At 45.8% G+C, this 14,288-nt stretch overlaps 1 protein-coding gene across 9 annotated transcripts in view; it reads right to left on the bottom strand.

The window, feature by feature from the left end:
- The window catches only part of rbm47 (RNA binding motif protein 47), a 273,757-nt gene that overhangs the window by 165,165 nt on the left and 94,304 nt on the right, over positions 1-14,288 (bottom strand). The window contains exon 1 of one of the 9 annotated variants that reach the window (XM_038791365.1): positions 7,921-7,944. The exons of the other annotated variants lie outside the window; for them this stretch is intronic. The gene's annotated coding sequence lies outside the window, so the exon portion shown is untranslated. Of the gene's footprint in view, positions 1-7,920; positions 7,945-14,288 lie in introns of those variants that run through there. 9 annotated transcript variants of the gene reach the window in all.

Raw genomic sequence — 14,288 nt, 5'->3', positions numbered from 1 at the left:
GTGATGCTGTGGTAAGTTCCATTAGAGCCAAGACAGGGACGAAGTAACATCTGTTACTTAGGATGAAACACATTGGTTTCAGATTGGTACTTGATATGGCACTAACACTGTGGCCCTTCAGCAGAGCACCAGGCAACGTTATAATATCAAAGAATGATATAGCACAGTAAGAGACCATTCAACCCATCATATCTGTGCTCACTGTTTGGTAGAGCTATCCAATTAATCCCACTCCACTGTTTTTTTCCATTGGCTTATAAAACATTTTTTTAAATTCTGAAACAATGAACTGAGGCACATCTTCCCAACGTGATTGCCCAGAAATACTTAGCCTCTAGCCTGTGCTCAGTATCTCCCTGGTGGTACATATTAAATTGTGAAGATGTGTGATGTCAGAAATCATCTTTGTTTTACATGTTGTCAGCTACCATTCAGACAGATCTTAAGAGGAAAAGGAATAAACTTTAAGGCATGCTACTGCCAGAGTAAACTGCCTTGAGTTTTCAATTTGAGAATAGATGAGAACATCTTGTATTGCATTGTTTCAGTTGTTTTTCATGTAATTCAATTCAATTCAATTCAATTCAATTCAATTGATTTTGGGGTTTCTGGAGCAGGGTGTTTTAACTAACCACTTGACTGATATTTCCCTGAAAATGACTACGGTGGGGGGGGATCTGGCCCCGGGGGGGTGCCCCCACGGTGGCCTGGCCCACGATCGGGTCCCACCAATCCGCGGGCGGGCCTGTGCCATGGGAGCACCCTTTCCGTCCGTGCCGGCTGCTGTCAACCTCCGCCATGGCCGGCGCGGGGAAGAAATCCCCTGCGCATGCACTGGGATGATGCTGGCGCTCCCGCGCATGCACCAACTCGCGCCAGCCGGCGGAGGCCTTTCAGCGCCGGTTGGCATGGCGCCAACCTAGCCCCTGAAGGTGCACAGGATTCCACACCTTCTGGGCAGCCTGACGCCGGAAGCCGGTACAGCCCGCCCTGCCGGTTAGGGGAGAATCCCGCCCCCTATTTCCATTGCATCTGTTCTGACATCATTCCATACGAGCATTTCTGATATGTTTTTGTTTATCCACAGCCATGGATGTCACATTATTCACCATTGTCGATTTGTAGCATTTTCTGTCTTTTATTTTAAATTTTCCTGTCACCTTGCTCAAAACTGAACAGATGAGGGATGTAAATGAGGCAATGTGGCTCAGCAAAACCATCCCACCCTGTCCGCATCAGGATCATGTTCCCCAAGCCAATACACGCTCACACCAATGGGGTGTGGGATCCAGAAACCTGCCTTGCTCCCTTCCACCATTCTTGTTACTCTTACCTTATAATAAGCTTGGAACCATCGTCTTGATGTGCATGAATGGAGGGAGAGGGCATCTATTCTTCCATGCAAACCCAAAAAGCTTAACTTTTCAGCCTCAGTTTCAGCACTGCACAATAATAGCTGGTTTTATTTCCTTCAGTCAAAATGAGGAATTACAGATTTTTCCATATTTCAGTCTTCACTGTAACGTTGGGAACAAGAACCAATTTGTCCCAAAACTCCAACATTTGATTGAATATAATTGAATAGCATAGATGCCATGCCAGTGGTGCTTTTGAAATTGCTCTGAGGGCAGCAGGATAGCACAGTGGTTAGCACTGTTACTTCACAGCTCCAGGGTCCCAGGTCAATTTTCGGCTTGGGTCACTGTGCAGAGTCTGCACTTTCTCGCTGTGTCTGCGTGGGTCTCCTCCGGGTGCTCCGGTTTCCTCCCACAAGTCCTGAAAGACGTGCTTGTTAGGTGAATTGGACATTCTGAATTCTCCCTCCGTGTACCTGAACAGGCTCCAGAATGTGCCGACTAGGGGCTTTTCACAGTAACTTCATTGCAGTGTTAATGTAAGCCCATTTGTGACAATAAAGATATTTTTTTTAATTTAAAAAAAAGAAAGTATTTTCATCTCTCTCGGTGAGTGTTCACATTCTTCCACCCTCCACCTGTCAGCTAGTCTTCTTTGGAGCCCTGAGTGGGTCAGCATGTAAAGAATTCCCTGGAAAAGTTTATTTATATTTTTCAGATTTTTAAAATTTATTGGTTCATGAGATGTGGGATACACTGGCTAGGTCAGCATTTATTAGGGGCTATTTAGCACACTGGGCTAAATCACTGGCTTTGAAAGCAGACCAAGGCAGGCCAGCAGCACGGTTCGATTCCTGTAACAGCCTCCCCGAACAGGCGGCGGAATGTGGGTACATGTGGCTTTTCACAGTAACTTCATTGAAGCCTACTTGTGACAATAAGCGATTTTCATTTTTTCATTTTTCATTACTCATCCCCAATTGCCCTTGAGAAGGTGGTGGAGAGCCACTTCAGACCATGTGGCATAGGTACTGCCACAGTGCTGTTAGGAATGGAGTTCCATGTAATTCCAAATGCATGTTGATGAACAAAATAATAGTTCCTATCTGAGCACAAAGGGCAGAAATTAATGCCCCCTGGGTGGCGAGCTTGGAGGTGGGTGGTAGTTTAATCGAGGGTGCGGGGTGGGGTTCCGTCATCTTCCCACATCTGCCCGCCCGATTAAATCTGGGGCGGCAAGATTTGTGGATGGCCTTTCCACCCAGGTGATACTGAGTTCCTTAGTGAACAATTAATGCCCACTTAAGGGTCTCATCCTGCCGGTATTCAACCAGCGGCGGTTGGGGTGTTGCCACACGGGGAGCTCTCCAGTGCCTCATCAGGGGACTTGGCGTATCAGGAATGGGGGCCTGTTGAAAGCCACACCCCTGCCGATGTCCACCAAAGTAGGTCAGTGAGTACAAGGATAATGGGTGAACTGGGCTTGGTGTGAGTTAGGATGGAGAAGTAGAGTTTTGTGTGGATTTGGTTATCAACAGTAGACCATTAGAGGCTGCTCAGGAATGTGTGCATTGAGTAACCAAGACGAGAGATAGTAAATGCATGAGTGAGGATTTCAGCAGCAGACAAGCAGAGACAGGGGCGGAGTTGGACAAATAACAGAGGGTGCAAGTGGCCTTTAGTGTTGGTGTGGCTATCTGTTAGGAAGGTTCGCTAGGGGTCAAATATGAAGCCATGGTTGCAAACAGTCTGTCCAGAGAGTTGCCAGGAGTCTGTGGCCATTGTTATGGAGATGAAGACAATGTGGCTTTGTTCTTCCCAATATCTTGTTGCAGGACATTTCTGCTCATCTACCAGTAATCTCTATCAGTCACAATTCATACCTCACCCTCACTTTTTTATCATACACACACTTCTGTGACTCACACCTGCAGCCCACAGTTACACACATTGCCAGCTACTCAGCCATGACAGGCACAGCAAACAACCCAATGCAGCACAGGTACTGATACACTTCTGTCTCTGTTGCAAAATAAGGTTGCCCATAACTAGAGGCAGAAGTACCTAATTAGTGGAGGAAAGATACAATTACCTGTCCTGATACCAACAGAGGTGTCAGAGCTCCATCATTGGAGTGGTCATGACCAAGACCTTGGGCAGCAGCGGGGCTGAAACCATTAAAGATCATGGTATCGTCTTACCTAATCCCTTTTCTCCGATCATTTCTCCTTCATCTAAAAGTTGCTTCTGTTATACAAGATACAGCCCTGACAACATTCCACCAAGAGTAGTCTTATGCTCTAGAACAAGCTGTGACTTAGACGAGCTGTTCTAGTACAGCTACAACACTGGCATCTTTTGTTTGTCCATGGTTCAAACATGGACAAAAGAGCTGAACTCCAGAGGTGAATTGAGAGTGACTGCCCTTGACATCAAGGCAGCATTTGATCGAGCATGGCATAAAGGAGCCCTAGCTAAACTGGAGTCAATGGAAATCAGGAGGGAAACTCTCCACTGGTTTGAGTCATACCGAGCACAAAGGAAGATGGTTGTGATTATTAGAGGTCAGTCATCTCAGCTCCAGGATATCACTGCAGAGGTTCTTCAGGGTAGTGTCGTAGGCCTAACTATCTTCAGATGTTTCATCAATGACCTCCCTTCCATCATAAGGTCAAATGTAAGGATGTTCGCTGATGATTGCACAATGTTCAGCACCATTCGCGACTCCTCAGACACTGAAGCAGTCCACGTGCAAATGTAGCAAGACTGGACAATATCCAGGCTTGGGCTGATAAGTGCCAAGTAACATCCATGCCACACTAGTGGCTTTTCACAGTAACTTCATTTGAAGCCTATTTGTGACAATAAGCGATTTTCATTTCATTCCACAAGTGCCAGGTAACCCACCTTGAGACTCCTTAAAGACTGTCCACCATCCACAATGCACAAGTCGGGAGTGTAATGGAATATTCCCCACTGCCTGGATGAGTACAGCTCCAATAACACTCAGGAATTTCAACACTATCCAGGACAAAGCAACTCGCTTGATTTGCATCTCGTACATCACCTTCAACATTCACTCCCCTGACATCACATTCATTGTAGAAGCAGTATGTACCAGCTACAAGAAGCACAGCAACAACACACCAAGGCTCCTTCGGCAGCACCTTCCAAACCTGCGGCCTCCATCACCTAGAAGGACAAGGACAGCAGATAGATGGGAGCAACACCACCTGCAAGTATCCCTCCAAGCAACACACTATCCTGACTTGGGAATATATCACCATTCCTTCACTGTCACTGGGTCAAAATCCTGGAGCTTCCTCCCTAACAGCAGTGTTCCTACAATACACGGACTGCAGTGGTCCCAGAAGGCAACACACCACCACCTTCTCAAAGACAATTAAAGATGGGTAATAATTGCTGACTGAGCCAGTTTTGCCAACATCCCATGAAAGAATAAAAAGCTAGCTTAACCATGTACCTCTTGTTTGTCCCGTCCCCTCACAAAGACCCTTGCATTGTGCCTTTCTCTTTTCAATTACACAAGAGCCTCCAGTTACCAAGAAAATGGTAGCCATGATGTGGAGATGCCGGCGTGGACTGGGGTGAGCACAGTAAGAAGTCTTACACCAGATTAAAGACCAACAGGTTTGTTTCGAATCACTAGCTTTCGGAGCACTGCTCCTTCCTCAGGTGAATGGTGTAAGAGCAAAAGGTGTAAGAGCAGGAAGGCAGTGATGAAGAAGAAACACCATCACTCATTCTCACCCTTGCAGCTCCAGCTCAGATACTGACACTGCACATATTTTAAAGGGTAGTCTAAAGACAGGATCTGCATTTGGCGAGACACCAGACTTGAGGGGCCTGCAGCCAGGGTAGGGAGCAAGGGGAGTACAGGTGTCAGCTTGCCAGAAGGCTGCTACAGAGGACTCAGATTAAGGTTTTGAGGGATGGCCTACAGGGGAAGGTTGATAGCTACCTGCACTGAAAATCTTGATGCATTGGCAGGCCGGCCAGAAAGCCTGTTGCCATTGCCAACATTCAAGGAGCAAAGAGGGGTCTGTGGGTACTGCCACCCATGCCAAGGTGGCACAGATTGAACCTGGGCCTTCTAAGGCGAGAGGTTGTTCTGCAATTATATCCACAGTCTCTTCACTGAAACTCAGCAGCCTTCCATCTGCCATGCTATAGCCATTGTGGTTGCACTGCTAAGGAGCACTAGGCCAGGCAAAACCACCCACGAGAATGCCCAATGGTGCTTAGTTGACTTTTGAATGGCTTATTGCCTGGTTTTAATTATAAAGTTGGTCTGGAATAAGGCCATAGGACGTAGGAGCAAAAGTAGGCCACTTGGCCCATTGAGTCTTATCTACTATTCAATGAGATAATGGCTGATGTGATATAAACTCAATTCCACTTTCCCACCTTATCCCCATAACCCTTGATTCCCTTCCTGATTAAAAGTCTGTTTGTTTTGTGGAGACATTAATTTCAGCTTTGTGGCCACAATGATGCTGTTAGCTTTTATTGGTAGAGGAATTGAGTTTCGGAGCCATGAGGTCATGTTGCAGTTGTACAAAACTCTGGTGCTGCCGCATTTGGAGTATTGTGTGCAGTTCTGGTCGCCACATTATAGGAAGGATGTGGAAGCATTGGAAAGGGTACAGAGGAGATTTACAAGAATGTTGCCTGGTATGGAGGGAAGATCATATGAGGAAAGGCTGAAGGACTTGAGGCTGTGTTAGAGAGAAGAAGGTTAAGAGGGGACTTAATTGAGGCATACAAGATGATCAGAGAATTAGATAGGGTGGACATCGAGAGCCTTTTTCCTCGGATGGTGATGTCCAGCACGAGGGGACATAGCTTTAAATTGAGGGGAGATAGATATAGGGCAGATGTCAGAGATAGGTTCTTTACTCAGAGAGTAGTAAGGGCGTGGAATGCCCTGCCTGCAACAATAGTTGACTCGCCAACACTAAACGCATTCAAATGGTCATTGGATAGGCATATGGACGATAAGGGAATAGTGTAGAGGGACTTTAGAAGGGTATCACAGGATGGTGCAACATCGTGGGCCGAAGGGCCTGTACTGCGCTGTAATGTTCTATGTCAGTAACAGAAGGAAAAGTAAGTTGTGGGACTGGCGAATGGGACATTGTGGTTACAAACACTATGCAAGCAAAGTTTGTGGTTCTTGAAATCATGAAAATGCCCGAATAATCTATTTTAATTTCTTCCGATTTTCTCCCATGTCTCCACCAGAGAAGTTTCCAAGGTACAATTCCACGCGTACCATTAGCCCCTCTAGCAATTTTCCAAGTGAGCCTGCAGTGATTGTGGGTAGACCATTCCCATGCCTCAGTCTAGTGATCCCAAGGTCATTTGTAGTGTGTGCAACTCAATGAGGCATGGAATCTGGGACCTTTCAGTCTTTATGGGTCACTGCCTTACCACTGACAATTGAGGAGGGGCAGTGAATATTCCTTGTAATTTGAGGAAAACTCTGTCCGCAGCAAATAGTTAAATCTAATTATGCCTGACTTTAATCCCAATTTTAAACCCAATTGTATCCCATCATGTGTAAAATTGGATGTTTTGTTGCTGCGCCAGTTTTTCTTCATTGGTATTTGTCTAAAAAACATTTATAATTTCAAACAAATGGTTGGCAAAATGATCCAATGTGTTTCATCCTCAGCTACATAATATCGAGAAGGCACATTTACAGAATCACAAGTTGCTTTAACTTGACAACCTTTGGAATTCATCATCAAAAATGTTGACTCTGCACAAACATTAAAGAATTCAAAAGTCAGCTAAAACAGTTGTCTGGATCCACAGATGAATAGCAGGTGGCTGTGCAGTGATGGGATTCTTTTACTGGCATTACTCAGGTCAGTCCAACATGGAGATTTATATAACTGCAGCTCACGCTTCAAGCAGAGTCCCCACCTCTCAGTCTGAAAAAAATTCCACACTGTATTACCGCATAGTTTCGTGGTGTGACAAGGATCAAAAGATTAGAGATAATTTCACTTAATTCCAGCTTTACAATGTGTTTTGAGTGGGAGGGCATTTGTTCGTTCAGTTTTTACTGCAACGTATTCAAAGTTAATGCTCCCACTGATTAATGCATTTGTAGCTGAACTTAAAGTGGATCACGCTACACTCTTGTTACAATTATAAATAATAAACAAATTAAGTATGATGTCTTTCATGGCCATTGCAAATTTCAGCACAGACTCCAATCCAAATGTCTGCTCAGAAATCCCTCAAGCTGTAAATTTAAATGAGGGATATTTTTAAAATTAAGTGTACAAATAGAATTCACCCCAACATTAATGAATTCAGAAACAGTTATGCATAGACAATTGAAATAGCAACATCTTTCTGAATATAATTGCACCACAGTTATTCAATTAAATGTGGTTGTGTTGTGGTCCAATGTCGACCATGATGCTTAGTGAATGTGATTATGAGGAAGGAGCTGCGCTCCGAAAGCTCGTGTTTGAAACAAACATGTTAGACTTTAACCTGGTGCTGTAAGACTTCTTACTGTGCTCACCCCAGTCCAACGCCGGCATCTCCACATCATGAATATAAACAGCACAGTTGTTCAGAGACTAAGTGTAAATGGTCCTGTGCTCCTCACATCTCTTAGCTATGCACAGCAGCAGCCCTATACTCTAAGTACTGGTGCTTGCCAGGGCTTGCAAAATTCCACAGGCGCACTGGCCTGCACAATATTACTTGTACCAGTGCCAGGCTGTTGATGAGGAAAGGGGGGTTGCTGTGTCCAATAATGACTGCACTGGTGCAAACTGTGAACAAAAAGGAGAATTCTGATCATTTCAAAATCACCCAAATAACCCAGTTAAGCAAAACAGGATCTGTCCATGATCAACAGTATAGTTAAAGAGTATTCCGCCACTATACATTACAATCTAGACACTTGGAGTGCTGAGTGATCAATCCAAGTAACAGACTGCTTCAATATTCTGAAGGTTTGCTCAGTGATGACTTAGGTATAGGCCCATGACTATTGATGTATGTTATACCTGTTCAGGGGGTGAATGTGGATGCAGAAATGGTCTCATGAGCCATGAGGCTAGATCTCAGCCTTTATTGCCAATAAGCCACCCACACACATGCTTATAAAGTGCAGGCACTGTAGTCGGCTGAAGTCTGGCAGTATCATACCACTTCCCAGACAGTACACACACAGATGCATAGTTTTCAGAACATGAGACGGAATTTTGAGCCGGCACTGGCCGTCGGCAAGAATGGCGATGCGGGTAGAAAATATGGCGAGTGTCGGGAAACTAGATTATCGCTGACAAGAAGACGTTTATGATTTTCCAGGTCCCTTGCTGGTGGGGCAACAAAAATCCCACCATGGAAGGTCAGGAACCTCATTTAAACACATTATAATATAAATATTTCAGTCTCGACATCTCGAGGGATGTGGTTGCTGGCAGGCCTTAGCACCCTTCATGGCTGGTAGCCTCTAGGCTTAAGGGGATCTGGCGGCTGATATGCAAGCAGTGCTTCCTTGCCGGGTTTCTGGCAATATCAATACCAATATATCCATCCTTCCAGAGTGGTAGCTGTAATATGGATGGGAGCATGTGAATCCATAGGGTAAGCACTGGGGCGGCTGTGATGTGCCTGAGTGGGTGAGTGGGGCCCCATAAGATGCCAGGTAACATGGGGGACTCTGATAAATGTTTTCCTGCCTCATGAGGCCACTGTTTATGGAGGCCGGGTTGTCAATTAGTGTATGGGTGGTTGGCTGTTCAAGTGAAAGGCTCATTTAATTCACAGCTCTTGGGAGCTGGGGGAATGAGGGTGCCCTCTGAGAATGAAGTTGACATACTACCCACATCAGGTGTGTCTTGCCTGCCACAAGGGGAAGCCAGTTACCTAATCAGGTCACTGACCCTTTCTTGATGAGTCAAATGTGTGAATTTAGTCAGCATTGCAATGCTTGAGTGTGCCACTGATTGGTGCCCAATAGCTCCCAAGCATTGAACTCCAAGGCTGATACTCACATCTACAAATCAGAGAGCTGACCAGATGCAGTCCCCAATGCAAGGCATTATGGTGCATCCGCTCACCGGTCACCCCATTCAAGGGATGATGGGGGGCAGCGTCTTGTTCCCCCATGAGGTTGGAACGCAGATTGAATGCGCTTAGCTGCCCTTATTCCTCATACATAGGGGGGGGGGGGGGGCATGTGGACCACCGAGGCTCTCAAAGGATAAAACGCTTCATTCAGCTGCAGCTGAAAGGGGCAATTGTGGGGAAGTGATTGTTGTGTGACAGGGAAGGAGTGAGGCTCAGTGGAAATGTGCTCCCAAACGGGAATGTTCATGTCCCACATCCTGACAGGGCTGAGGTTCAGGGCATTGTCAGGACTCTTCATCACTAAATTCTTTTCCTTTCAGTTTTTGATTCTGGAGAATCATGGAGCCAGTTGATGTGGCGATTCATTTGGTTGTGATCGACCGGCAGCAGCAACATTGACATTCTGCCGCATGCGGCCAAGACCAGAGCCCTGCAGAGGAGGGGATGCAGAGCCTGTTGATCTTCCCGGAGAGGGGCAACAGATGGCAGAGCCTCGGAGAAGATACTACCGACTATGGGGTCCTAACATGGAACTTACTACCTCCAGATATCAGAGGTCCCATGCAGGGAAGACTGCTTCTGTCCCGGGGACGGTTGATCACCTGTGAGAGGTGGTGCAAGAGTTGGCACCACGTGGATTGGGAGGTCACCCATTGCCTGTGGCCCTGAAAGTTACTGGCCTCAGAAGGTCTAGACCAATGGCTCATTTCAGGGCTGCACGGGTGAACCATGTGACATTTCCCAGTCTGCAGTGCACAAGTGAGGTCACAGATGCTCTATTGGTGAGGGCCCACATGTACATCAACTTAGACCAGGACCAGCAAGTCAGGATGCCAGGGTCCTGGGAATTGCCCACGTGGCAGCCATGTGCTAGGTGCAGGTTGTCACTGACTGCACCCACGTGGCTCTGCACTCCCCATGGTGGCATGGGGCATCATTTTTGAACCGTAAGGGATGCCGCTCCTTCAATGGCCAGATCATCTGTGACCATGCCATACACATCTTGCAGGTGTGTGCCCGTTTCCCAGGGAGCATCCACGCGAGTTACATCTTGGGGCACTCACCGATCCTAGCCGCTTTTGAGAGAGCGAAGTGGCTGGAGGTATGACTCCTCGGGGACAAAGGATACCCACCCAATGTGGAGGTGACAAACACCTGCTGGGACCTGCTACAATGAAGCTCATGCATCAACGCATGGCACTGGTCAAGCAGGTAATTGGACTGCTCAAGTCACAGTTCCAGTGAGCGGACTGGTCAGGGGAGCCCTCCAACATAGTCCCCAGAGGGTGTCCTGAATCATAGTGGTTTGCTGCACTCTGTACAACTTGGCATAATGGAGCCAGTGTGGGAGGAGATGGAGGAGCACTACATCTCCTCAGATGAGGAAGATGGTGAGTAGGGCAAATATAGAATCTGCAAGTGTGGCCCAACTGGGATCAGCAAAGACTGAGGGGGATTTTGCTCCTGTTTTCAGGGGGCAGCATCAACAGCAGGAGCAGGAAATCCTGCGGGAGGCCCAAAACATGGTGGGAATTCCTGTTCCGATTATCCCTGCACGTCAGCCTCTCCCCACCCACCCCCCGCAGCCAATGGTATATCAAGATTCGCAACATTGGATTGTTGGGATTCCCATTTGAATAGATTTAAATATAATTATCAGGCCATTATGCTTGATAGTCCCCATTGTTAGACTGTCCATTCATGTCTGCATAAGTGCACGACAACGTGAATCACAACAGGTCTCCTACAGCATTCAGATGACAAGCAAAATCTGCCAGAGTGATTCAGGTGAGTGCTTGTGTCAGGGGGGAGAGGGTCACACCCAGGCACTGCCCCAGAATTGTCACCTGGAACTGCCCCCGGGTACTGCCCACCGCGGGGGGGGGGGGGGGGGGGGGGGGGGGGGGGGGGGAGTCCAGGCCTGCGGATTGAACTTAAATCATCTGGAGTAATATTACATTGTGCAGTGCATTTTCAAGTATGATAGCAGGATAGTCAGTGATGGCACACTTTCAGAATCATTACTAACATAAATCATAAATGGTGACTATTCCTTGATTTAGCAGAATTATATAGCACCTGCCTCATGTTCATAACATTTCTATGCAAATTGGGCTCCAGTGTATGTCAGAAATTTTAAAAATTGATTAATAATAGATGAAGATCTTTTCATCTTGATATTGTGCTCACTGCTATAAACTGAATAGTGCACATCCTGTGAAACAGGATACAAGTGACATCATCAGTGTCCAACCTCCTGGAGTCAGCAAAATTCAGACCACTCCCAAAAAAATTAAAATAGCCCCAATGATTCAGCAAGCGTTTGCCCACATGTTCAACATCACAAAGACTGTAAATGTTCTATGTTAAATAACCTTTCCACAACAGTATTAAAACATGATTTTATGATTTCAATAAATTTCAATGAATATTGAAGCACTTTAAATATTTCTCGAATGGATTCAAATCTTAAAACGTCGACCGGGATTTTCTGTACCCCCGCCCCCGCATTGACCTTTGGCGGGACAAGACGATCCTGGGTATGGGCAGGCTGGATAATCCCACCCATTGTTCCCAACTCACACATCTGCATGTGTGCATAGTGGCCTCACATCAAAGCAAGACTGAACGACAAACCCCTTTGCTACCAAAGATCTGACACAAAATAATAAATAAGGGTGAGTGTGAAACAATATTCAATTGCAAATAACAATTTAGCAGCCATTTTTCTGACCTATAGTTTAATTAGCCCTTTCTGCACACTGGCAAAATACTGCATATGGATCGGTAGCAATTCCTCCTCATTTTATCTGACAGCAAGAAACAGAAACAAAACAAGTTTGTACCTGTTTTGTTTTTTTAAATGCTACTGAGAGAAAATCAAATATGCTGGCACATACATGGCATTTACTGCCAAGAATGTACATGATATAAATGTGTTGACAAGAAACAAGTTTGGTAATAAATATATTTAGGAGAGGCATGGTGGCATAGTGGTTAGCACTGCTGCATCACGGCGCTGAGGACCCGGGTTCGATCGGGTCACTGTCCGTGTGGAGTTTACACATTCTCCCCATGTCTGCGTGGGTGTCACCCCCACAACCCAAAAGATGTGCAGGGTAGGTGGATTGGCCACACTAAATTGCCCTTAATAGGAAGAAAATAATTTGGTACTCTAAATTTTAAAAATATATATGTATATATATATATATATTAAAATTTTCTTCTGAGGGGGTTTGATCATGAATTCACAGGCACCTCTTTGGCCTTTAAGACCTCATCTAGTAACAATAAAATAAGGGCATGAAATAGGGGCAGGATTGGGCTATATGTCCCCACAGGGCTGGTACGTCATTCAAAAAGATCATGGTTGATCTTTGATCTCAAACTGGCTCTCTATCTGATCCCCATATCCCTTGATTCCCCTGACGCCAAAAATCCATCCATCACAGCCTTGAATATACTCAGCTGAGCATTTACAGCTCTCTGGGGTAGAGAATTTTAAAGATTTGTGACCCTCTTGAGTAAAGCAATTCCTCCTCATCTCGGTCCTAAATGATGTTCTCCTGTTCTGAGACAATGTCCCCTAGTTCTAGACGCCCAGGGGAAATAGCCTCTCAGTCCAAAGTTGTGCAAGTTAGGTGGAATCGCCATTCTAAAATTGTCCCTTGGTGTCAAAAGTTGTGCAGGTTAGATGGGATTACGAGGATAGGGCTGGGGAGGGGAGTGGGGGGGGGGGGGGGGGGGGGGGGCTGGGTGGGGTGGTCCGAGGTGTGGTGCCCTTTCAGGGGGTCGGTACAGACTCAATGGGCTGAATGGCCTCCTTCTGCACTGTAGGGATTCTATGGATTTACCCTGACAAGCCCCTTCAGAATATTGTAAAGTTCAAGCGATGGCCTCGCATCCTTCTTAGCTCGAGTGGGTATCGGCCCAGTCAGCTCAATCTCTCCTTGGAGAACAAACCATTCGTCTGAAGAATCAGCCAGTAAACATTTAACAACCTTTCTAAGCAGATATTTTTAATCAGCAAAGATTTACCCCAGTGCGAAAGAAAGACTCTTTAAGAAGGATGTATCATCGTGGCCAAGTAAGGAAGTTAAGAATAATATAAAATTATTAATAATATAAAGGAACACTGTTCAATTCGACAAAGGGCAGTGATAGGCTTTTAAACATCATTCATTATGAGCAGGATGTGGGCATCGCTGGCAAGGCCAGCATTTGTTGCCCATCCCTAATTGGGCTGAGAGGCTTGCTAAGCCATTTCAGAGTTTTGTCAATCACATTGCTGTGGATCTGGAGTCACATGTAGGCCAGGCCAGGTCAGGACGGCACATTTCCTTCCTGAAAGGACATAATGCTCCTCTTGGCTTTTTACAACAATCGCTGACTGAGACCATGACTGAGATGAGCTTTCAATTACAGGTCTTTTCATTCAACTGAATTTGAATTCCATCATCTGCCGCGGTGGGTTTTGAACCCTTGTTCCCAGATCATCACCCTGTGCCTCTAAATTACTAATCTAGTGGCATACTATGCCTCAATCTCTCCTGAAGATTGGACGGATGTTGAGAACTAGCAAAGAATGACTAAAAATAGAGGGAGGAAATAGGACATGAGAGAAAGCTAGCTAGCAATATAAAAATCAGACAGCAAGAGCTTCTACAAGCATTAAATAGGGAAAAGACTAGCTAAATCTAATGTTGGCCAACTAGAGAGTAGGTCTAGGAACTTGAAAATGGAAAGCAAGGATATTTTTCAAAGGTACTTGAAAATCAAGCAGTGAAAGGGAGGAAGGAATTTGAA

The sequence above is a fragment of the Scyliorhinus canicula genome, chromosome 3, assembly GCF_902713615.1.
Source record: "Scyliorhinus canicula chromosome 3, sScyCan1.1, whole genome shotgun sequence".
NCBI classification, from domain to species: Eukaryota; Metazoa; Chordata; class Chondrichthyes; order Carcharhiniformes; family Scyliorhinidae; genus Scyliorhinus; species Scyliorhinus canicula.
This window is presented reverse-complemented; position numbering and strand designations above follow the sequence as displayed.